This window comes from Culex quinquefasciatus, chromosome 3 (genome assembly GCF_015732765.1).
Source record: "Culex quinquefasciatus strain JHB chromosome 3, VPISU_Cqui_1.0_pri_paternal, whole genome shotgun sequence".
Lineage (NCBI taxonomy): Eukaryota > Metazoa > Arthropoda > Insecta > Diptera > Culicidae > Culex > Culex quinquefasciatus.
Window position 1 is genome coordinate 149,692,724 of NC_051863.1, and position 23,426 is coordinate 149,716,149.

Consider the following 23,426-nt stretch of genomic DNA (forward strand, 5'->3'; position numbering starts at 1 on the left):
TAATATTTTTTTCGAAAAGATCAAAAAATTTCACGAATGTTTCATATATTAACATTGAAAATCGGACCATTAGTTGTTGAGATATCGTCATTAGAAAATGGTGGGCTGTTTGGGTGAGACTTAGAAAACTTCAATTTTCGTGTTTCTTTTTCTTTAAGCCGCTGTATCTCAGCAACCAAAGGTCCAATCTTCAATGTCTCTTAGACAATTTTATAGCAAATTTTCTGAACTTTTCAAAAAAATATTTTTAGAAATGGTCACTCATGGTCACTATTTTTAAAAATTGAAAAACTGCAAATATTTCGCTAAAATCAAACTTTCGGTGGCTATATCTAGAAAACGGAGCCCTTTATCAAAAAATATGTAAAGTACTTTTCGATTGTAAATTCAATTTTGCATTAAAAAATAATGTCAAACTTGTTTTTGCATGAAACTTCGATTTTTTCCAAAAATCACTATTTTTTTTCAAAAATTCATAACTCGGTGGCAGATTTTTTGACCATGTTTCTCTACGGCTCAAAAGTTGCGGATTTTTGTCCCCTAAAACATATCAAAAAATCTCGAAAATCAAAAAATACGTATTTTGGGAAATTGAGTTTTAGTAAAAAAAAGTTGATAAAAAAATCCTCAAATTTTTTTTTCCGTGCACCTATTTTTTTCTCAAAAGTCCTCAACAATATCTACAACTTTGCCGAAGACACCAAATTGATCAGAAAATTCACTCAAAAGTTACAGCTGTTTGAATATTTACGTACCATTTTTGTATGGACAGCTGCCAAAATTGTATGGAGACTTGTATGGGTGAACCAATGACGCAAAATAGCTTATTTGGTCATAGGGAAGGCCCCCACAAAGTTTGAGTCAAATCAAAAAATACAAAAAATAAAAATGGTCGAAATCGGCCGATTTCGTAGAGAGTTGCTCACACATAAAACGGTAAATGTAGCAAAACTCAACAAAACGAGTATCTGTTAACTGTGCTTGGGCGCATTCGTGCAGGCGAAATAAAGTGTAGGAAATATTTTTTCAGTTAGCGTTAGCCATAGTGAAAAAGAAGAAGTAAAAAACAGACAGAAAGTAAAAAAGAAAACATTTAAAATGTCGTCAGGTATTTACAACGGTAGCGAAAGAGATTTTTGTAACATCCATGTTTTGATTTTTGGTAGCGAAACTTTTTGGAGCATACACAAACTAATTAGTAAACAAAAAAGCGAGCTGTCTTTAGAAAAGAACCGAGTAGTTTATTTGTACAATGAAGCATTTATTTTCTTCTGCGCAGAAACATAAACCAATAATAGAGAGTCAAAGCGAAACAGAGTGTAATAAAAACAAGTATACTGTAAATAATCAGATTTTACCGTAAAAGTCACGCGAAACATAAAAAAAAACATTCATGTTCTCTGTATGAACTGAAAAAGAGAAAATATAAAATCATGGTTTAATTTTCGACCTTCAATTTTCATTTCTACACTAAAACAAAATCAGAGCAAATGCATCAGCCACGCAACTCTCTGTGTAAATAAAGTAAAAAAAAACTTAGAGAAAGTAAATGAGACAAAACTAAAATCCGCTTATAAATGTTCAAGACAATGTGATGTGCAAACAATCGTGCTAGGATTTACCCTAAACCAGACATATTTAGAGAGTCGTCCTTAGTTTCGTCAGTTTTTGTGCCTATTTTTCTCCCTTGACATCCTAATCTAGAGAAATCCACCATGTATAGAAGTTAAGTACACAAATACACACACAAACAAACACTCACACAACACACACAGATGCGCTAGCGAAAATAGTAAATTTTGGCATATCATGAGAAACCTTTTCAAAACATCAAAAAATGGGTGTGTGATTTAAAAAAAATTATTCAAGATCAATTCGTGTACCGTACGACAAAACAATGACACCACTGACACACTGAAACAAAAGGCAAACACACACACACACATACACAATTATTCGCGCATTGTAGAGGCTTGTGTTTGGAGAACCGTTTAGTTGGGGAGAGTAGTGGGAAAGTGTGCGTGTGGAAGAAATGTGCACACCAATCAACTTGCGAGTTTTGGTTTGTTAGTAATACATGTGTTGATCATACGAAAACAAAATAAAAAAAAAACAACAATTAGAAGAAAAAGAAAACGGAACTATGTATATTGTAACTTGATGCAAATAAACAGAAATGGTATTGGGTTTTGAAAACAATTGTTTTAGTTCTTATATCCGAAATTTGTCTTGGTTTTCTTGGCTGATGGTGAAAAAACTGTGAAAACAGGACAACTAGTTAAATCATGGCGAATCTAAAATCAACTGTCAGAGCATTTTTTTGTGAACTTAAGGTGAAACGGGAAGGGCGCCATCTTTACACCACGACTTTTTGAGAGCACCTTTAGAGAAATTTCTGTAACTTAAACAAGTTCTGTCTGTAAAAATTCTATTTTCCCATGACCAATGAAGAGTATTGGGGCTGCATTTACAAAGTGGACTAAGTGGCTATTTTTTAACTTAATGTTTAAGATAATGTTAACATTCTATATGGTCGCCTTCTCAAAGGTGTCGTGATAAGGTGATACACTACCTTCCCTTTACTTAGCAAACGGATCCAGAAGGGAAAAGGTCACCAGGTGTGACAGTCAGAGGCGGGAGTTAAACCCCGTTCTACTGCATACGAGGTGGAAGCGTTACCACTAGGCTACGAGGCGCAGAGATCTGACTTTTTTGAAAAAATGTCTTTTTTTTTTGAAAAAAATGACAAATTTTATCTCGACTTGGACCAGAGCCGAGAGACAAAAAAATGAATCAGATGTTTACCAGCTTTATTGAAAAACAATAGAAATAATTGATTAGTTTACATTCGCATGAAAACTTGTTCAAAAAAAAAACCATGCTTCTCCATCAGTCTGAAATACTCTGGCGAAAGATTTCATTAAATTCAAACTTGCGTGCAAACTTGTATTCAACATTCAGTGCAATGACTGCCTACATCTCTTGTGAACTTGCGAATCTATTTAATTTTTCAGTTTCTCTTTCTCTCTCCCATCGAAGGAAAACCTTCACAGAATTAGAAAAAAAGCGTACAAAATTCACATATTCTGGAAATTTTGCCTCCATTCCTTATTCGTGGGGCAAAATTTGAAAGGGGCGGTACGACATTGCTCCTACGGCCTAAGCGTAAGAGCATTGCAAAGTGGTCCGGATCGCAAAATTAAATGGAAAATGGATTTTCCGCAAAATGGTAAAGTTTTGGAGCTTTTCTGTCTTCAGAAGAGTTGTGGGTGGTTCACGATTAGGGAGAGTTTGAAAACCTAATTTTTCAAGATTTTTTTAGTCTTACAGAAAATTTTTGGGCTTGCCAATCCAAGAACTCTGTCGAAAATACCAGTATTTTATCTCGCAATCTACGCCTTCTACGAACAAATTAAGATAAAGCATTTATTTTTATTTTTGACAATTCAATTGGAACTTAAGTGGCAAAAGTTACAGCCATTTTAAGGTAAAAATGATGCAAACTCAAATATCTCGAAAATGCGCAGGCCTAATTTTAAGGCCAATGGGTAGATCTAGCAGCATAGATGCTGAAAAAATTCCAGGGGTGTTTTTCTTTGGACTCAAGAAATCTTCATTTGAAAATGTCTTATTTTCAAGGGAAATCAATTTTTGGTAATATTTTGAGTTTTTATGATAAGACCCAAAAATTTACCAAAAATGTTTTTTTTTTTACATTTTGGCAATATTTTGATTTTTGATGCTTTCTCTAAATTTGGTCGTAGAAGGCGTAGATTGCGAGATAAAATTTTGGTGTCTTGTTAAAAGTTGCTTGGATTGGCAAGCCCAACAGTTTTCTGGAAGACTTAAAAAAATCCAAAAATATTCCTGAAAAGTTAGTTTTTCAAAATCACCCTAATTGTGAACCACCCAAATTTTGAACCAAACCAAAAGTCGCCCTTTTCTATTTGCAAAAACTCTTCTGAAAACACCAAAGCTCCAAAACTTCACCTTTTTTCGAAAAATGCATTTTCCACTTAATTTTGCGAACTGGACCACTGTACATTGTTGTACCGACCCTTTCAAATTTTTCTCCAGATTTATTTTTTCGAGGAGCAAAACATTATTTTTTTTTTTTAAACACTTCAAATTTTTAAAAGAAATAGAAGTCTTACCAGCTGAAAACAATTTGAAATGCATTTCCTGCGTTCAAAACCATATTTAGACATGTCTGGGATCGATAAAAAAATCATTATTTTCATATTTCCAATGTTCAGCACAGCAAAAAAAAATCGCTTTAATACTTGGATATTTTGAAAACTAATAATTGCAAAATAACAGGGTAAAATGCATTTTAAATCACTCCCCCCCCCCCAACCCCTCCTTCGACTTTGGCCAGGGTCGAGGGACATAAACTTCAAAAAAAAAACTGCATTGGCCTTATCAATTAAATAAGAAAAGATAAATAAAACGTTGTTATATTCCCAAAATGGTTTACATAAAATAGGTCAACACATCATTTTATGATGGATCAACTATAATTTCCGTTGAGCTGACAAGTGGGATACTTTTTGTCAAGAAGGGCTGCGAATTCAATGTTTAAAAATGAATTTAAAACTCATATTAAATCCTTTGCGGCCGTACAAATGCTTATAGTATTCTGAAAATATGTTTTATCGTTGTGAACGATTATACCAATTTATGCTGCGATTTTTGAAAAGTGTCCACGTGGTTTATGGATTATTCCATTATAAATTTGTATATCCGGTTGGATAAGCGTTGTTCAGCCATACGCAACAATACCTAAAGCATTTTTAAATTTTACTTGCATTTACGTTTCCAAAACAGATAATTTATTGAGCGATAGCAAAAATAGCTCATTTAAATAGTGAATCAAATCAGGACCTTTCTACTCTTCGCGCTCTAACGATGCAGTTCAGAACCCTCCGAATCGATGCAACAGCTCCGTAGGCATTTTAAGGGTAAGCCTCAGCTGGCAAAAACCAATGCTAATCCAATTAAGCTGCATTTTTTCCAGCTCTCTTTTCCCATTGGCCACTTAGTAACCTTTGGTCTCAGCCAAGGAGGATTTTCCAATCGTTCATAGCCCCAATACTTGGGGCTTGAAAAGTGGAAATCAAATGGATTTTATGCACTTGTTTTCCTTTCACTTCCATTCAAAATGCGGTTCGGCCAATTTTAATTGATTTTACCTGCCAGCTTTTTTGTTTGTAAGAGGTTTGAATCTGGATTGGCTGATTCCCAATTTTCAATTGGTTTCGCATCAGGATTTTTCCCAGCTGCATATCCTCTCTCGCCTAGATTTTCAATACGATTCGATTGGTTGGATTTTGTTTGGATAGAATTTGGATAGAATTCGGTGAACTTGAATAGACTTATTGTATTTAAAAAATAGAAATAGGGGCGGTGTATTGATGCTTGAATGTTGATGACATCAATAAAATACTGGTTTCAAATTTCAAGTTCAACTGTTGATGTTTTAAAGCAAAAAATATTGTATAGCTTTTTTTTTAGATTAGCATTAAAAACTAATTTATTTTATAAGAGTTTTCTAATGTTTTGACTGAACTCGACCTTCCCCTCATCCGGCTACCGTTTGTCGTCCCGAGCTGCCTCTCCGAATGCTTTCACCGGGTAACAACGCACTCAGAAGACGCAGACGACAACGCTGTTGACGAGACTTTGAATAAGAGATGAGCCCGCCGAGATGGACTCGGGGCGGCTAACGTGTGTGTGTTCAACAGCAGAACGCAGAACGCAAAACGACAACAACGACGATCTCGACGATGGTGTCCATAGCTGTCTGTCTGGCCTGGCAAGCCTCGGCCTCTCGTTCGGAAAATATTTATTGGAGCAAGACATGAGACGAAAATCAACAACAACAAAACTAACAACCAAAACGTATGGCCCTCATATGAGTTGATGTACGACATATCAGTGGCTGTCGTCGAGAAGATACAAACACATTTATACACTTATATTCTATTCTGAAGTCGTCAATGATACCGAGATTTGTGTGGCTATGGGAAATGAAATCACGGAAATTTTGGAGCAGTAACTGGAATCTGAGCACTGCAAAAACTTTTTAAAATATATACATTCCCTTGTGGACCATCATTCAGTGAGGTACTCCTGGATATTAGCTCCTGAAAAGTGCTTAAAAAGTGCAAAAATGCCTCACGGCAAGAAAAAGAGGCGGTCCTCACCAGCAGGATCGGCAGATTTGAAGAAGCTAAAGAATGCCGAAGCGCTACCTGCAAAGCCAGGCAGTTTGAGCAGGGACGCTCAAAATTCGTCTGAAACCAGTTCGCCACCCTCCCTGTGGACGTGAGCGAGAAGGAAGAATTTGAACGACGGGAAAAGTTGCCACCCATTTTTGTGAAAACATCGTCATCGGATTCGGTGCGAAAGTGGCTGACCGGATTTATTAAATCTGGCGCTTTACGAGCTTCCATTGGCTTGTGTGCTGATGGACTCAAAATTCTGCTACCTACCAGAAAGGATTACAACTACGTTCGGGATTTCCTGAACAACACAAAGATTGAATACTACAGCCATGACGATCCAGGTAAACGCCCCATGAAACAGGTCCTCCGAGGCCTGTACGACATGGATGTGAATGTGCTGAAAGAAGAGCTCAAATCTCTGAAGTTAAACGTGATCGAAGTCTTCAAGATGAGGAGGCACAACAAGGACATCAAGTATCGTGATCAACTGTACCTGGTTCATCTCGAGAAAGGATCGACAACGCCGTCTGAGCTGAAAGCAGTTCGGGCAATTTTCAACATCATCGTGTCTTGGGAACGTTATCGTCCAGTGCACCGTGACGTGACACAGTGTTCGAACTGCTTGCAGTTTGGACATGGTGGAAGGAACTGTTTCATCAAGAGTCGTTGTGCAACCTGCGGAGGTGAGCACAAAACTCAAGCTTGCGAAACAATCAACGAGAACATTGAAGCGAAATGCTTCAATTGCGGCGGCGACCATTCTACCAAGAATCGAAGCTGCCCAAAACGTGCTGAGTTTGTAAAAATTCGGCAGCAAGCGACGACGAGGCACCAACCAAATCGTCGCAAAACACCACCAACTTTCACGGACGTGGATTTTCCTGCTTTGGCGTCACCAGGAGCAGGATCTGTTCGAGTGGTTTCAAATCTGCAGCCATTGCCGTTGAATCAGCGGCAAAGAGTTGCAGAGAATATAACACCTCCTGGCTTCAGTCAGCAACCGAGGGAAAACCAACCAGCATCAACGGGTGAAGGCAGCAGTGACCTGTTTTCACCACAAGAACTTTTGAACATTTTCATCGAGATGACAACAACACTGCGTGGTTGCAAAACTCGCCAGGATCAAGTAAGAACGCTTGGAGCATTTATCTTAAAATACAGTTCGTAGTTTACTCGTTCTAGTGATTTTAAATAATTCAATGAATTTATTTTTTATTAGTATTAAGTTAGGATTAGTTTTTAAAGTGATTTTTTTTTCTTTTTTGCCCAAATGTATTTGATTCAATGCAATAATGTAAAACAATTTGAAGTAAATAAAATAAATGTGAACAGTTAATAATCAAACGAAAAATACAACAAAGATGAAGAGCATTAGGCCATACCACTTAGCATGTAAAAGAAATGTAATTATTATAAGAAAGTTCAATAAAGAAATATTTAATTTAAAAAAAAAAAAAAAATTTTAAAATATATATTTTAAAGTTCATTAAAAAAATCGAAACAAAACATGACATTCAATTACAGCTCATTAAAAGCGTTTTCAACTAAAACCGAGTAATGAATGGCTCAATAAGAAGTGAGCAAAAAAGTTTGTATGAAAAGTTTTGCAAAATTAGTTGTTTAAATAGTGAAAATCAACAAATTGGATGGAGTTAAAAGCGAGTGCTTAACCTGCCAAACATACGAGATTATCCCCTATGTTGCACTAACCACATAGACAGATTCTGTAAACGGATCACATTTCACCGAATCAATAGGTGAGGTATGATGCGTGGACATACCGTACCAAACGCTTCGAATCAGTTCTGGTGTCCTTTCGTCGAACATTTGACATTGACGTTCTAAAAAACTTTGCGCAAATAAAAATATTAATAGCCAATTACTCAAAGTCCTCGTATTTTAATTAAAGGTTTGAACTTGAACCACCCTTGTTCGAATGTTGATTTAAGGACTATTGCATTCCTTACAAAAATATGCATTGCTTTTCCAATTTTCAGTTTTTTTTGTCCTAGATCAACTGTATTCGAATATTGGTTCCTGAGATATAAAATGGTTGCTCAATTCAAGTCTGCTTTTAAGTTTGATTTAGTTTAGGAAAGGATTTTTTAAAGGATTCTTCGGCTAAGTTTTTCGTTTTTCAACTTTTTTTTATTAAACACCAAACTACGAACTTATGAGCTATGGTATAGAAAAATGTCTTTTAAATGTCAAAAATAGTATCCATCGTCATTCTTCTCTGAAGCAAATACCTATTTTCAAACATTGGAAAAAAAAATCTTCTATACTACATTGTTCAAGAACCTACCTAATCCGTTTTACAATGGCAAAAAATGAAGCCAATACGAAATGATCCTCTTTTTAAATAATATTTTCAAGTAAATAAAATTAGGATAAAATTTGAACTAAATGGATTATTGAAAAATGTGTTTGTGGAAGAGTATTGTTGAACAACAGTAATTTTTGAAACACTTACAATATCCAATAAAAAACTTTGTTTCGCTGAAAGAAGCTTTGAAATTCAATGTGTAGCTGCCGATTCTGGAACGAGTTCTTTCTTCGGTTATGTTTTGAACGGTTAGCACTGCAGAATATTCTTGAAATGTTTGCCGACGGTTCTGGAGAAACAGGTAACAATGTCGATTTCACTAACTGCGTTGATGATGACATCGGTGGGACGTTTCACTGCATTGTACTGTCCCTTTCATTCTTGAATTTTAAATTTCTTGTGGAGGCACATGCTTGCCAGCAGTAACAATCAGCTGAATAACTGAATTGTTTGTGGTTATATTTGTTTCGGGAGTCACTTTGGTTGAATTATGCATGTGATTCTTCATTTATTTATATTTCTGCCAAAGTCATTTTATGTTTAGTTCCTGTTGAATGTTGCTAAATCGGCATGTTAAAAAGGCTCATGAAATAAGCTGATTAGAAACCATAAGGTTCCATGATTTTTGGTTCAATGTTCTAAATGTTGCTTCTATTACAATAAGTTGAAACAAATCCTTGAATATGGTGCACTAGGGTGTAATATGGTTGTATGGGAAAAAATAAAGTTGTTCAAATTTAGTGAGCACAGCAACTTTTCAGTTCCTTTTGGGGTCCTAAACAACTCCCCAAAGTTTGAGAACGATTGGTTAAGTCCCCACTTTGCGCAAAGCGATTAAATTTTCCATATAAAATTGCATGGGAAAAACCATTTTTTTGGATTTTGATATTTAAAAAATCCACGTTTCACGCTATATTAAAACCGAATTCATATTTGATTGCTCTGAAATGTGCTCTACAAGTTTCCTGAAGAGAGTATGGTGGTAACTTGTTCCTATAAAAAGATACAGCGTGTTCAAAACTCGTCTAAAACGTGTTTTTTTGCTCGAAAATCACGATTTAGACGAGTTTTGAGGACGCTGTATCTTCTTTCAGGAGCAAGTTAGCACCATACTCTCTTCGGGAAAGTTGTAGAGCATCTTCCAGAGCATCCGAATATGAATCCGGTTTTAGAACAGCGTGAAACGTGGGTTTTTTAAATATCAAAATTTAAAAAAATGGTTTTTCCCATACAAATTTATATGGAAAATTTAATCGCTTTGCGCAATGTGAGGACTGAACCAATCGTTCTCAAACTTTGGAAAGTTGTTTAGGACCCCAAAAGGAACTGAAAAATTGCTGTGCTGAAAAATCGATTTTGTTATTACACCCTAATGGTGCACGGATAAATGTACTTCAGAATAAAGAAGAAATCAGTGTCCACAAAGAGATCATTTAGCACTCATTGGCAGATCGTGCCCGGAATCAACTGTATTACTACACTGCCTATTAGGGTGGGTACGTTTTTCAAAAAGTTCTCGGATCAAGTTTTAGTATGGTTCCCCTTGTAGGGCATGCCCATAGGGACTTTCATGCCAAATATCAGCTCATTTGGTTGTAAACTGGCTGCGCGCATCAGGGTTAAAGTTTACATGGGAATTCCTATGGGAAATTGGAACTTTTGTTCAAACGCTCCTACAGGTCTGAGAAAATCACGCGCCAACTTCTGGTATGGTCAGGCCTATGGGGAATGGTCTGGAGAACAATTTCCCGAAAAGAGCATATGGATTCGTTGTCCCTAGACCTGGCGCATCGGCAAACAATCCGATGGCTCCGGAATCAACGGTTTTTCCTGAAAAAGCATCAAATTTTCCTTAGCATGCTATGAAAGCTTGATGCACACCGCGACGCCATACGTCAGGCAGCTACCACGTGGATGAAAAATTTGCAAAAAAATACAAATTTGCTATGCAAAGATTCAGAATTCGACTGAATAATATCAGGATTGCTCGCAATGATCATTTTCTAGTTAAAAGAAAGTTTGCAATTGAATATTCCAGCCGTTTTTCACCCACGAGGTAGCTACCTGACTATGGCGTCGCGGTGTGCATCAAGCTTTCATAGCATGCTGAGGAAAATTTGATGCTTTTTCAGGAAAAACCGTTGATTCCGGAGCCATCGGATTGTTTGCCGATGCGCCAGGTCTAGAGACAACGAATCCATATGCTCTCTTCGGGAAATTGTTCTCCAGACCATTCCCCATAGGCCTGACCATACCAGAAGTTGGCGCGTGATTTTCTCAGACCTGTAGGAGCGTTTGAACAAAAAGTTCCAATTTCCCATAGGAATTCCCATGTAAACTTTAACCCTGATGCGCGCAGCCAGTTTACAACCAAATGAGCTGATATTTGGCATGAAAGTCCCTATGGGCATGTCCTACAAGGGGAACCATACTAAAACTTGATCCGAGAACTTTTTGAAAAACGTACCCACCCTACTGCCTATAGAAAAGGAAACAATTTGTCATTCCCACAAACGATCAGAAGTGAGTCAACAATTTGGGAAAGAACAAACAGCAATTATCAAGTTCGGCGTTGCAGTGGTGAACGCCACCACAATCGGCCGGCGTCAATTTGTTTGTTCCGGCCCAAGAAGGTTCAACTGCTTCTGGTCAGAAGAGAGCCCCTCACCACCCCATTTCACGACCATCGCATCGCGTCCTGTCCAAAATTAAGCGTTGTCTTGTGGAATACTGATTCTTTGGTCGATGCGCACGTGACGGGACTCGATAGTTGCCCATAATAAGTTTATTATGGGAAGTAGTTTTTTGTTCGGAGATATTGAGAGAACTTTTTCTGAGGGAAATGTTAGTAAACACCTTGAAATCTCATTAATTAGTGTACGAGAATGCTTGTTACACGTGAGTTTTGGTCAGCATTTTGTTAAGAATGCCATTTTGAGTAGCTCACAATGTTTCACTTTTTGGTCTTCACAGATTTCCAAAGTTCGATTTCATTCCTCAGATATTTAATTAAAACCGAAAAACTGGTGCCTTGTTGTCACTCTTCATATGAAAGAAGCCAAAGTGATTTCAGGTCAGACCGCGTTTGACACACGTTCGTGCCCGACTACCAAGAATATTGATAATTATAACTCGCGACTCCGGTAACCAAATTCAACCAAACTTAGAAGCAATGCACAGAATGATTAGCCAAACAAAACGCGATTTTTATTGTTTACATCGCATGCTCTAGTTTTTGTTTATTCAAGGTCAAACATTAAAAAGCGTTTTTCTCGGAACGCCGGAAAGCGACGTGCGTCAAGATAGCACAACATCGTCGAAATGGGGAGAAGATGTCGATGATCGGAAATTGTTATTGTTTGTTCTACAGGTTAAAAAAAAACTGAATTTAGCTATGTATTTTATCATTTGAAATTTTGAGGTTTAAAAATATCTTATGCACTTTACCGGCACTCTCTGCGTAACAGATATTTTTATGCTTTTGCAAGCAACAACCAGCCCACCTATTGCTATGTTGTTGCTTCAACGACACAGCCCCATTCAGAAAGAGAGAGTCCAACCACCCAGCTCAGTCGTCTAGAAGCCTTCGTGGAGCAAAGTTGAGCTTCCAGTGGCAAACTCCGTCGTCGTCGGTTTATGCCGTGATTGAAGCTCTCGGTTCGGGGTACGTTCACGGCGCGCACGTAAACAGAGAGAATCTTCCACCGATCGGAGAGTGAGAGAATGACGAGAGAAGACGAAGCCGGTTTCAAGTGCACTTTGGTGTTGTTGTTATCATGTTTATTTATGAGGCCCGCCATAATAACGAAGTGTTAATGTGGAAATTAGGAAAAGCGTGGTGGCAGCAGACACTACAAAAGCTTGATTTTATTTTATTTCAGAACAAGAAAGAGCGACGAGTGCGTGTGGGAATGCACGAGAGTGTTGGGAAGCAAGAGTAAACAAATGGTTTTAAGAGGTGTTTCGACCTTTCTTCAGTTTCTCTACAGTTGGACAGTTCTTTGCGAAAATTGTTATTTATGTTTCAAAATGTTTAAAATTTAATCATACATCGATTTCTATCACATCTGGTTCAACCAGAAGCTTCTTAAAAGATTGTTCTGATTTGGTCCATATTAAATTTCTCAAATAAAATATTATAATCATATGAAAAAATTAACTTATTTCACCTATGTGGTTTGGTACCTTCATCACACCTTACCAAAAAGTGGTCACACAAAAGATCAGACAATTGTTGACATCCAGCTTCAAACATGGTTTTCGTTACGGAACCAACTGAAACCACAAGATCTAGCTTCATCAAGTTAATAAAAACACTGAAGAGGTTATAAAATGAGCCAGGGTAGCCAAATCTTTAATATGTTGGACATTGCGATGTACAGTTCCGTAAATATTTAGATATTTTGAAAACTAAACAATGCAAAAAACCCTCCTCAACCCTTGACTTTGATCAGAGGACATAAACTTATCAACGGCCTTGCTGCATATCTGACTTTTTTTTAAATTGGTCGTAGCTGGAATGTTTTAAATCCCTAAGTGGTCATTTATATCTTGTGTTTTTTTGCAAACCCCATTTCTTTGACACCAATTGTTGTCAAACGAACGGGGTCACTTTTTAGTTTGACCCCCCTTTTACACGAAGTTCACACATACTACCAAACGTTTGTTTTGATAGTGTGCGTAAGCGCCGTGTAAAAAGTGACAGTTCGTCACTTTTTAGTTTGACTTGCGTGTACAACCCAACCCCGCTCCTAGGTGGGCTTCGATCTAAAAATTACCCAAAGTTCAATTTTCAACCAATTTTTGATCTTTAAAAAGCAATGTTAAGAATGACTCTTAAAATTTAAGAAAATTATAAGGTTGCAAATGTGACTTGTTTAACGTGACTTTGCCAAAGTTAAAAAAAAAAGTAATTTTTTCTGGGGTCAACTATGGCTGTGTTTCTTTCCAACATTTCCTCAAAATTCTGTTAAAATAAGTATGAAGCGCTTTTTGTATCGTTCCACACTGAGCCTCTAAGCATTTTTTTCTACAATTTAAATGATAATGGTATCGTTCTATGGTAGAAAATGTGAAAAACAAGTATAAAATTGAAAAAATGACTGTAACATGAAAAAACAAGAAAGACAAAAGGTAATAATAGAAGTTGGTAGAGTCAGCCGCCCGTGTGGATCAATCGGACCGCGCACTGGACTCACAATCCAGAGGTCGCCGGTTCGAATCCCGCGGCGGGCGCTCTAAAATTCTTTGTGTAAATATGGGTATTCGGCGCCGTCGCTCCGTGCCATACTTTCATACACTTAGGAGCCCAGGGCGGCGAAGTCCTTGTAGATAAAAGGAAGACACTACACTAGTGGTTGGTACTAGCAATGGTGGCCGACAGCTATAAAGTCAACTTCGTTTTTTTTTTTTTTTTTTGGTAGAGTCAGCCAAATACTATCAAAAACAAACATAAACTCAACAAGATAAATGCAAATTAAAATACTTAAAAACAATAAAAATATAAAAAAGAGAAGTAAAGTTAATCGTATAGAACCAGGGTTGGAATAATCGCGAGAATTAATTTCGCTTGCGAACTTTCTTCACCCGCGAAAGAGAGAGGAGGCAAATCACGCAAAAGAAAATCGCTTCCGAAATTCTCCCGGATGATTTTTTATGAATTTCCTTGTCAGCACCACTCAAAAATATTTATTTCACTTTGTTTACACACACTGCCCATCTACAAAATGTGACAGGTCAGTTTTCGACGTGCGACGTTACAATTGCAAGTCAAGTAGTGAAAAAGATGTTCCGCCGAATCAAGATGATGATTTTTTTAAGATTCTTTTTACCGATACCATGCTCGCTTTGGATTTATCTCTCTTGATGAACATCCAAAGATTTTCTTTTGATGATGATTATTCCATCGTTGCGTAGAACAACAGTTGCTCAAAATGATCTCCTAAACACGGGAAAAATAAAAATGTTCGAAAAAATGGGTTTTGGAGGGTTAACATCCTCTTTTTGATTTTGTTAATTCTAATAAATATTAATAAATTTGGTTCTGTAAAATTGAAAAAAAAAATCAAACAATCAAATAATAGTCCCCATTGGATTATCGACATCATGAACAAATTTTTGCATTTTAGTTGAATTTAAATTTAAAATCATTTCATTCTCCGCAAGCTCGCACAGAGTCGATTTCTGCGAAACATTGCTCTGATGGGTAGTTTTGGTCCCTGATCGCGAGTGCGAGGTCCCTTTTCGATATCCCGTGATGTGACACCGTGTTTTCTTGATTTTATTTTTGAAAGACACGATTTCAGTGATGTTCAGCTCGAATTCGTAAGATGTATAAATTTGGTGTAAAAAGGAATTTTGTTTAAAATGTAACGCCCAATTCAGCGTACCCAAAATTCGAAAAAAAATATCATTATCAATACAGAAAAAAGGTTAAAAAAAATTTCAAATCACTGCCATTTTACCTTATTCAATTGTCAAAATGGTGAGACATGCCATTTGATGGGAGATTATTTTTGTTATTTTTGAATCTTTAAAGTTGTAGAACAGTAAAAAAAACATGTTTCAATTGTAACAATTGATGTAAAATATGGAGTTTATAAATACTCTTCACGACTTATCTGAATTCCACTTTTTTTTTTGAAGAATGGAAGATTTTGACTATTTTTGACTAGTTTTTCGAAGTTTTCACTCATGAAACTCAATCGTAAGCTTTTGAATGAGGGGATATTTTTTACAAAAATAAATAAATCATAAGGCGGCAACTGGCACATGCTGATTCACTTTGGTGCAGAAATTCTTTAAATTGAATTCAATACAGAGCATTATAGAGTGTTTATCAATTTTCTTCGAAAATGATCAATGGCTTCACTTTGAGAGCTTTTTTTATGGTAAGCTCAACAATACAGAGATACAAAACAAAGGAAACAATAAACAGTAACAAAAAGAATCATGGTAATATTACATCTGGGAAGGGTTACATCTTTAATGTCAGAAAAAATGTGTAATTTTATCCCTAAAAATATGTAATTTTTAATGTCACTATTTCAGTCTAAATTGATGTGAAATCACTTCATAAAAGAGGTAATATTCAAGCTTCTGAAATTACACCTCCCAAATTTACACATTTTTAATGTGTACAATAAAAATTTATTCAACAGAAAAATCAGGTATCATCGACGTTTCACAGAGATTTTCTTCGCCATACTGATGGATACAAAAGATGAGAAACGCCGGTACACACTTTAAGAACTTTATGCTGCCGAATGGCAGCCCGAGAGACAAAGAGAAAATGGAGAGAGTGAGAGTTGGTGATCACTTCGCCACGATCTTCATTGCTGCGATGCTGCTGCGGTCAGTGCTGGGAGAACACAGCACAACCTGGCGAACGCGGCTCATTCCGTGACCATCGGTCGGTCGTGCTCGGTGGATGAACCAACTCGGTGGATCAAATCTCCCGAAAAATCTCGGCAATCGCGTGCGCTCTCGCAGAAGAAAACAAAAGTGAACTTGAAGAATTGATCGTCCGGTATCTTTTTTTTCGGTTCTCTCTTTTCGTGAATAATTCTTCAATTAATTTCAGTTGTTGTTGTCTTCACCGGCCGTGTGTTTGAGTGTGTGTTTTTTTTGTCGGATTATTTTGTTTCTTTCAACTCAACCATTACCGAATATCTCGCAATGTTTGTTGGTGTTTTGCCGGCCAGCTTGGAATAGCGGAACAAGGTGCGATGGTGTGGTTTTGTGTGCCGGGAAGAAAACAACGAAAATCTCATTCGTTAGTGTGAGCGAAGGTGAATTATTCTGAAGGGGGTTTTGTTTCAACGAGCGGTGCGAGAAACTGACAGGAAATGTTTGCGAGTTCAGTGTGAGGGTTTTTTTTTGCGGATTTGGTTGAACGGAAACACAATTTTTACTGATTGATGTTAGAGATTAGTTTAAAAATTCTTCTTTAAATACCTAGATACTAGTTATTTTTAAATCAATCTGTTTACGCATATTTTAAAAAGATTTGTTTGAAAAAAAATAATTCTGTTTTTTTTTCTAAAATACTCAAAAATCATAGGATAATCCTAATCCAGAGTTTTTTTTTTAAATGGACCAATAAACTATTGTCTTTCATATGTTTAAAGGACCAAATCAAAAAACACTCTAGTAATGTTTTACATCCATAAAGCCCTCAATTATTGAATGTAATAAATTATGTTATTATACAGCAGTTAGTATAGAGCAAGTTTTAGTTAAAAAAGTTGATTTTTTGCCGATTTCGGCATTTTCTTGTTTTAGCGCGTGGCGCGTTGAAAAACTCAGTTTTTATTTTCAAAAAATCATATCTCGGAAACGAACGGTTCGACATTGCCAATTTTTAGAAATGTTATATAAAATTTTCCGAGGAATCCGATAAAAATATTTTCAGACATAGGCTCTTTGATCCAGAAACGGTCAAAACGCCATCTTAAGTTTTTATACGACTTTTTCAAATATTAAGCTAGATTTTGGAAACTTCTTACTATTTTTCTCAAATAGCCAAAATAATCATCTTTCTTTTGCGTCTAAGAAAACTAAAATCGGATGAAATGACGTGGAGATATGATTTTTTGAAAAAAGTGGCTTTTGCGAAAAATTACGAAAATTGTCATTTTTCGAACCACCCTAGCACGATGCGCGTCACTTTGATTGCCAAACAAAAAAATACGGGTCTAATTATTTTGGCCAAGAAACCTCCAGAAAATTTTTTGAGCCCGATCGGAGAACTTATTTTTTGGTTTAGGGTCTTTTCAAATGGAATCGCCGTATAATTATAAATGCAAACATAATCTCATACAATGTATTCTTAAAACACAGTAAAAAAATATGTAAATTTGAACCTCAATTTAGACTGAAAAAGTGACATTACATAAGAATGATGATAAAATTTAACATTTTTCCTGACTTAAAAGATGTAACCCTTCCCAGATGTCATTTTCCCATGATTTGTTTTACTGTTATGTTTATAAACGATTGAATAAATACCTTCAGTAAAAATTCAAATTCTGGTTTAATTTTTTTATACATCTTGATATTTGAGAAAAGCGGTGGTTGACTCGGAAAATTTACAGCATTATTAAGACCTTGGAACGTCAAAAAATTCCTCAAAGGTTTTCATCAACTTAAGAAAAAACAAATTTAATTTGAAATTTAATATAATTATTCAATAAAAGAATATTTTTCCGTTTGTAGTAGAAATGAAAGATATTTTTATGTCCTAAACTTACAATTGTTACATAACTAATTATTCATTGTTTTAAACAATGTAACTGATAACTGTCACAACACCAGTAAGCTAAACACTGCATAAATTTTACGACAAACTTTCAACAACCTCAATTTAAGCTCCAAATCCGCACAAAAAAAAAATGTCTAAAACTTTTCATCGTCGTAAGTTTTCTCGTGCGGCCGCACCATCATCGTCGTCATCGTCGCTGGGAGTTTCGCAAAGTTTTGCCAACCGTGGAAAACTGGTCGCTGGAACGAGAGTTGGTTTGGTGAAAAACTCCGCACCCCCACTGCGGGAGCTCACAGGGCCACCCAACTAGTGAGAAGGTGGTGTTGGAGCCGGTGAAAAGCCGAGGAACCAAGGAAGAGCCAGAAAAAGGTGAATATTTAATTATGCAGCAGTGTTTGCTCGTTGTTGTTGGGTTGTCTGACGACAACGGCGGCATTGCACTGACACAGATATTTTTAAAAACAACACAAAAAAGACATTTGAGGTATTGCTTTGGATCAGCTGATGTCGAGGAACGAGAAAAAATAAAAATACCGTATGGGATAGAAGGTGAGGTACGGTGAGGACCCGACGTGTTCAGCCTGTCAATGAATGCACTGACAGAAAGTGCAACAACACAAAAATGTTTTATTATTTATTTCAGAATTTTGTTATTTCAGCCATGAGTTCATCTTCAAAAAAAAAAGGCTTAAATTTAAATATTTGAGATAAAATCTGAAAAAAATATTTTTGAAAACAAAAAGAAGTTGTGCAGTTTTTGCCCACAGTGTACGACCTCACTCTGACGAACCGAAACCCAGTCTGCCAGAGTGAGATTGGATGAGTTTTTGGAGAGTTGATTTATTGCACCGATGGTCCAATCGAGGGACCGGAAAGATAGTTTCACAGTTTTGGCAACTGTACCGAGTTGAAGGGAACGGGACAGTGAGCGATGTGCAGCGAAACAGGGAAAAGTTAATTGTGGACTCGTGTATTCAGAATTTTAGCATGAAAATCTTGATGAATGTTGTCATGTTTTGACTAGTTTGTTTTGTTGGCTTTGATTCGTTAATTGATTGGTTCAGGACTATGTTCGGGGCAGTTCTATCACCGTTGTGAGACTACTTACTTTTCTTATCATTCTCGGTTGACAAATTGGCCTACACCGAGGAAAAAAAGTTGCTATAGTCGTGAACAAGCGTTCATGAAAATGGGAACCACGAACAAAGTGTTCAAATCCCATGGTACGATTTTGAAAAACGGAAATCTTTTTTTCTCCGTGTACTTTTCATTACGAAAAATAACTGTACTGCCCTTTCAGCATCCATTTGGGTGCTGAAAAGTTCAACTTTTCTGCTCTTGTATTGAAAAGAAACACTTTTCAATACTTTTTTGGGGTTTGTAGCTTATCTTGACGAGAAACAACGTTCAAACTTGATTTTATCAGCGCTCGTCATTTTTATCCAACTCGATAAACGGTGGATAAATGTATGACATTAGCTGAAAAAAATCTTTTTTGCAACTTATTGCATAAAGTACTATTTTTGAATTGGATAACCTGATAATAACATTGTTTTCTTTCATTTCCTAACAGACCAGCAAATCTTAAACCCCTTTTCCAAAAAAAGACAATCTTCTCCATAACTCAAGCCCCCACCTTTCCCCCGACAGTGATGCCAACATAACTGTCTCCGGGATCACAACGTGGTAGAAGAATCTGAACACGAGCCAAAATAAACACGCCATTTATTAAATCCGCAGCCCAAAATCGTCCCCTTTCGGCGTCCCGAACCCCCGATCTGTCACGCTGCATCGCGCTCTGGCGAGAGAAAAACAGTGAAAGGAAAAGAAAGAGTCCATCTCTCAAATAACAAATTAGTATCGAAAGTGAAATTCCACTCTCAATCTTAAAACTACGCCGGGGACGAAAATGCAGTTCATTGAATGAATGGGCGAGGAAAACGCCACGGAAGGAGGAGTGATAAAATTTTCCCACTTTTCGCTATTCTCAAATTATAAATAAAACAAAAATAAATGTCACCGCTCTCTCCGTCGTCTCGGCGTGGACTCGCGGTAAGGTTGTTTTGAGTTGGGTTTTGGTGCTAGGCGAAACGAACATTGGAATGTTTTGCTGAAAAGTGATAGAGATTTTGAGACCGTTTCTTGTTCGAATGGTCATTTATCTTACAATTGGAAAGTGTTTCATGAACTTAAGGAGTCACACAATAGTGAATTCGACTTCTTGCAAATAAATTTGTTTTTATAAAAAACTTATAAAACTGTTTTTTTTTTTTTTAATTTACGGCCAAGTGTTTTTTTTTCGTTTAGGCACATGGCATTTATATATTTACAACAAAATCAGTCTATGCAGGTCTGAAAAACTCTTATATACTTTTACACTTTTTTAAACCTTAGCTTCCACCCACCCCAATTCAAACTGACAACTTTCAGATTGTTAGTCCAACTGCCTACCAGCGACTCCACCGAGACAGAACCCAGGGAGACGACTCCTACACCTGGATTGAGCTAACGACCTAACCTCTAGGTTAGACCGGGGCCAACATTTACTTCCCCGTCCGACGGAAAGCATGATCAGACAAATGTCGTCTCGAAAAATGCCACCGGGACCTTCTGGGATTGAGCCCAGGCCTACTGAGTGAGAGGCAATCAAGCTCACCCCTGCACCACGGGTCCCGGTTTATGACAGTTTCTTAAATACTTATTTCCTGTCGTTTCAAATACACAAAAACAAAAAATAAATAAATAAATAAAAATAGTCAAATTAAAAAAAAAATATCAGGAAATATTCCGCAAAATATTTGCTGATACATACAGTAAAAATGGTTTGTTATCAAAGTGGTTAATTGACCTAATTTCGCAATATTTTTTGTTGAAAAAAGAAAATACATTCAGCAGGTCCATTTGAAAAGAGAACAAAACAAAACAAAAGGGTTCGGACTCAAAATTGGACTGGGGGTTCCGAAATAATTAGACCCGTATTTTCTTAATTGGCCCTTAAGCTGACCTAAGGTTTGTTAGAGTGGTCCGAAAAATTGCCATTTTTGTAAGTTTTTGCAAAAAATCACATTTCGGAAATCATTATTTTCAGATTTACATTTCCGCCAAAACGAATTGAAATCGTTTGAAACGGCGCTAAGATTTTTTGAAAAATGTGGCATTTTTTCGGACCACTCAAAGGTAGGTCACCCTAAGGGCCAAACAAAAACAATAGAGATGTTATGGAACCCTCCGTCCAATTTTTAGCATGAGCCCTTTTAGTATGTGCTATTTTAAATTGAAACTGTTGCATTTGAAAAAAAAATGAAAATTTAAGCATGAAATTAACATTATTTTGACGTCTGGTATGTGGGTAATTCTCTACACAGCTAAAAAAGTAGTAATCTAGCTGTGTGTAAAAGGTCTGGGTGTAAAATAAATATTGCATTATTTTATGCAATTTTATGTGATTTTACGTACTGAAATATGTAGCCCATCAGTATAGGAAACCTACTTAACCGAAATTTCAAACTCATATATCCGTTTATCCGTCCAGCTTTACATCGGTCTAATGGTCGAGTGGGCTAAGGAGCCAGTTCTTACTGTTGGTGCTGGGTTTGAATCCCGTCGGTTGCAACTTTTTTTTTTGTGTTTGCAAAAATTGTACATGCAGTGTGTAATATTAACTGTTTATTTTGACGAAGGTGATGTGCATGCTTTTGCATGCGATTTTACCATCGGATTTTTTGCTGTGTACCAACTCACACGAAATCGGGAAAAGTTGCCCCAATCCCTCTTCGATTTGCGTGAAACTGTGTCATAAGGGGTAACTTTTGTCCCTGATCTCGAATCCGAGGTCCGTTTTTTGATATCTCGTGACGGAGGGGCGGTACGACCCCTTCCATTTTTGACCATGCGAAAAAAGAGGTGTTTTTCAATAATTTGCAGCCTGAAACGGTGATGAGATAGAAATTTGGTGTCAAAGGGTCTTTTATGTAAAATTAGACGCCCGATTTGATGGCGTACTCAGATTTCCGAAAAAACGTATTTTTCATCGAAAAAAACACTTAAAAAGTTTTAAAAACTCTCTTATTTTCCGTTACTCGACTGTAAAAAAATTTGGAACATGTCATTTTAAGGGAAATTTAATGTACTTTTCAAATCAACATTGACCCAGAAGGGTCATTTTTCATTTAGAACAAAATTTCGTGTTTTTTTCTAACTTTGCAGGGTTATTTTTTAGAGTGTAACAATGTTCTACAAAGTTGTAGAAAAGACAATTACAAAAATTTTGATATGTAGACATCAGGGGTTTGCTTATAAACATCACGAGTTATCGCGATTTTACGAAAAAAAGTTTTGAAAAAGTTACTTGTTTGTTTCGTTGTCTGTGTATGTCGCGGGTGACCATGAACGGCCATGATCGATGACGACCAACTTTTTCAAAACTTTTTTTTCATAAAATCATTTCGTATGATTTTAGAGTTTTTTCAGTGTTATTTTGATACTTTTAAAAAACCATTATTAAATCACAAATAGCACATGAGATTTTTTTTGATATTTGAATCTTTTCCTTCCCCCTTGTGGAAATTTCTAATCATTGAAGGGCTCTTTCTCGGCTTTAGTAAGATTAAGCTTGACGTTTTCAATGTCAAAACAACGTTATAACTAACAACCTGAAACGAAATAAATCTTTGAGACATTTGAGGGTTAAAATTTTATGTTTATCGCACTCGTTGGACAATTTCCAGTAAAATGCAACCAGAAAAAAAAATCAGAGATTTAATAGTTAGTTTCATAGTTCCGAGTAAAAGAGAAATTTAGGTAAAAAATTTAGAAAATCTTCAAAAAAGAGGAAGGTGCCAAAAATAGAGAGATGGTCCAATCGACACCAAACTTGTGTTTTTCTGTAATTCATCGATAGATGAACGTTTCCATCAAGTTTGATACAAATTAGTGATGGTCGAGTCCAAAAGTGTATTCAGTTGACATGGAATGACCCTTATACTAAATTAACATTAAAAAAAAACAAATATAGCCCATCAAATCCCCATTCATTCAAGGTCACAAATTTCAGGTCAAAGCCCGATCCTCAAGCATGACCCTTGCGAAGGTCTCTGGCCAATTCCGGATACCTCCCTCCCCGCAAGCCCACCGAAGCGAGGGCTATTTTTAGCAGCCCCAAACGAGGAAGCCAAATAAATCAACCACGCCGTAGATCGGACCATACGATCAGAGGCCACACGATCGTAAAAAACAACACAAACACCCAGCCTTCCCAACCCAAGATCAGAGGGTATGGAACCTCACGCTCATAATTGCCTATAACGCTGCCCGCCAACTTAAGGTTGTGTAGGTAATAGCGGCACTCGGCACTAGGTCCGAACGCATTACGGAACAGTTCGCCAAAAACCGACGAGGGGTCTCTTCCGCGATAATCTCTGCCGAGGGACCTACTTTCGGGTGCGTCTACGTGCAAAAACATACCAATTTCTTGCGGACTTCAACTAGGGGCACAACAACAACAAAAAAAAACCTAACCTCAAGACACGCTTTCGGGGTCCAATAATTGCCAACTCGGCGGCACAGGTACCTCAACGACGGATTTTCAGGGAGGAAGCCGCTCTTTTTTTTT

General features: G+C 36.8%; 1 protein-coding gene across 1 annotated transcript in view; it reads left to right on the forward strand.

The window, feature by feature from the left end:
* The first annotated feature begins 15,964 nt into the window (after positions 1 to 15,964).
* LOC6037145 (protein windpipe) overlaps positions 15,965 to 23,426 on the forward strand; it is a 126,356-nt gene continuing 118,894 nt past the window's right edge. Inside the window, exon 1 of the mRNA XM_038259611.1 lies at positions 15,965 to 16,343. The gene's annotated coding sequence lies outside the window, so the exon portion shown is untranslated. The remainder of the gene's footprint in view (positions 16,344 to 23,426) is intronic.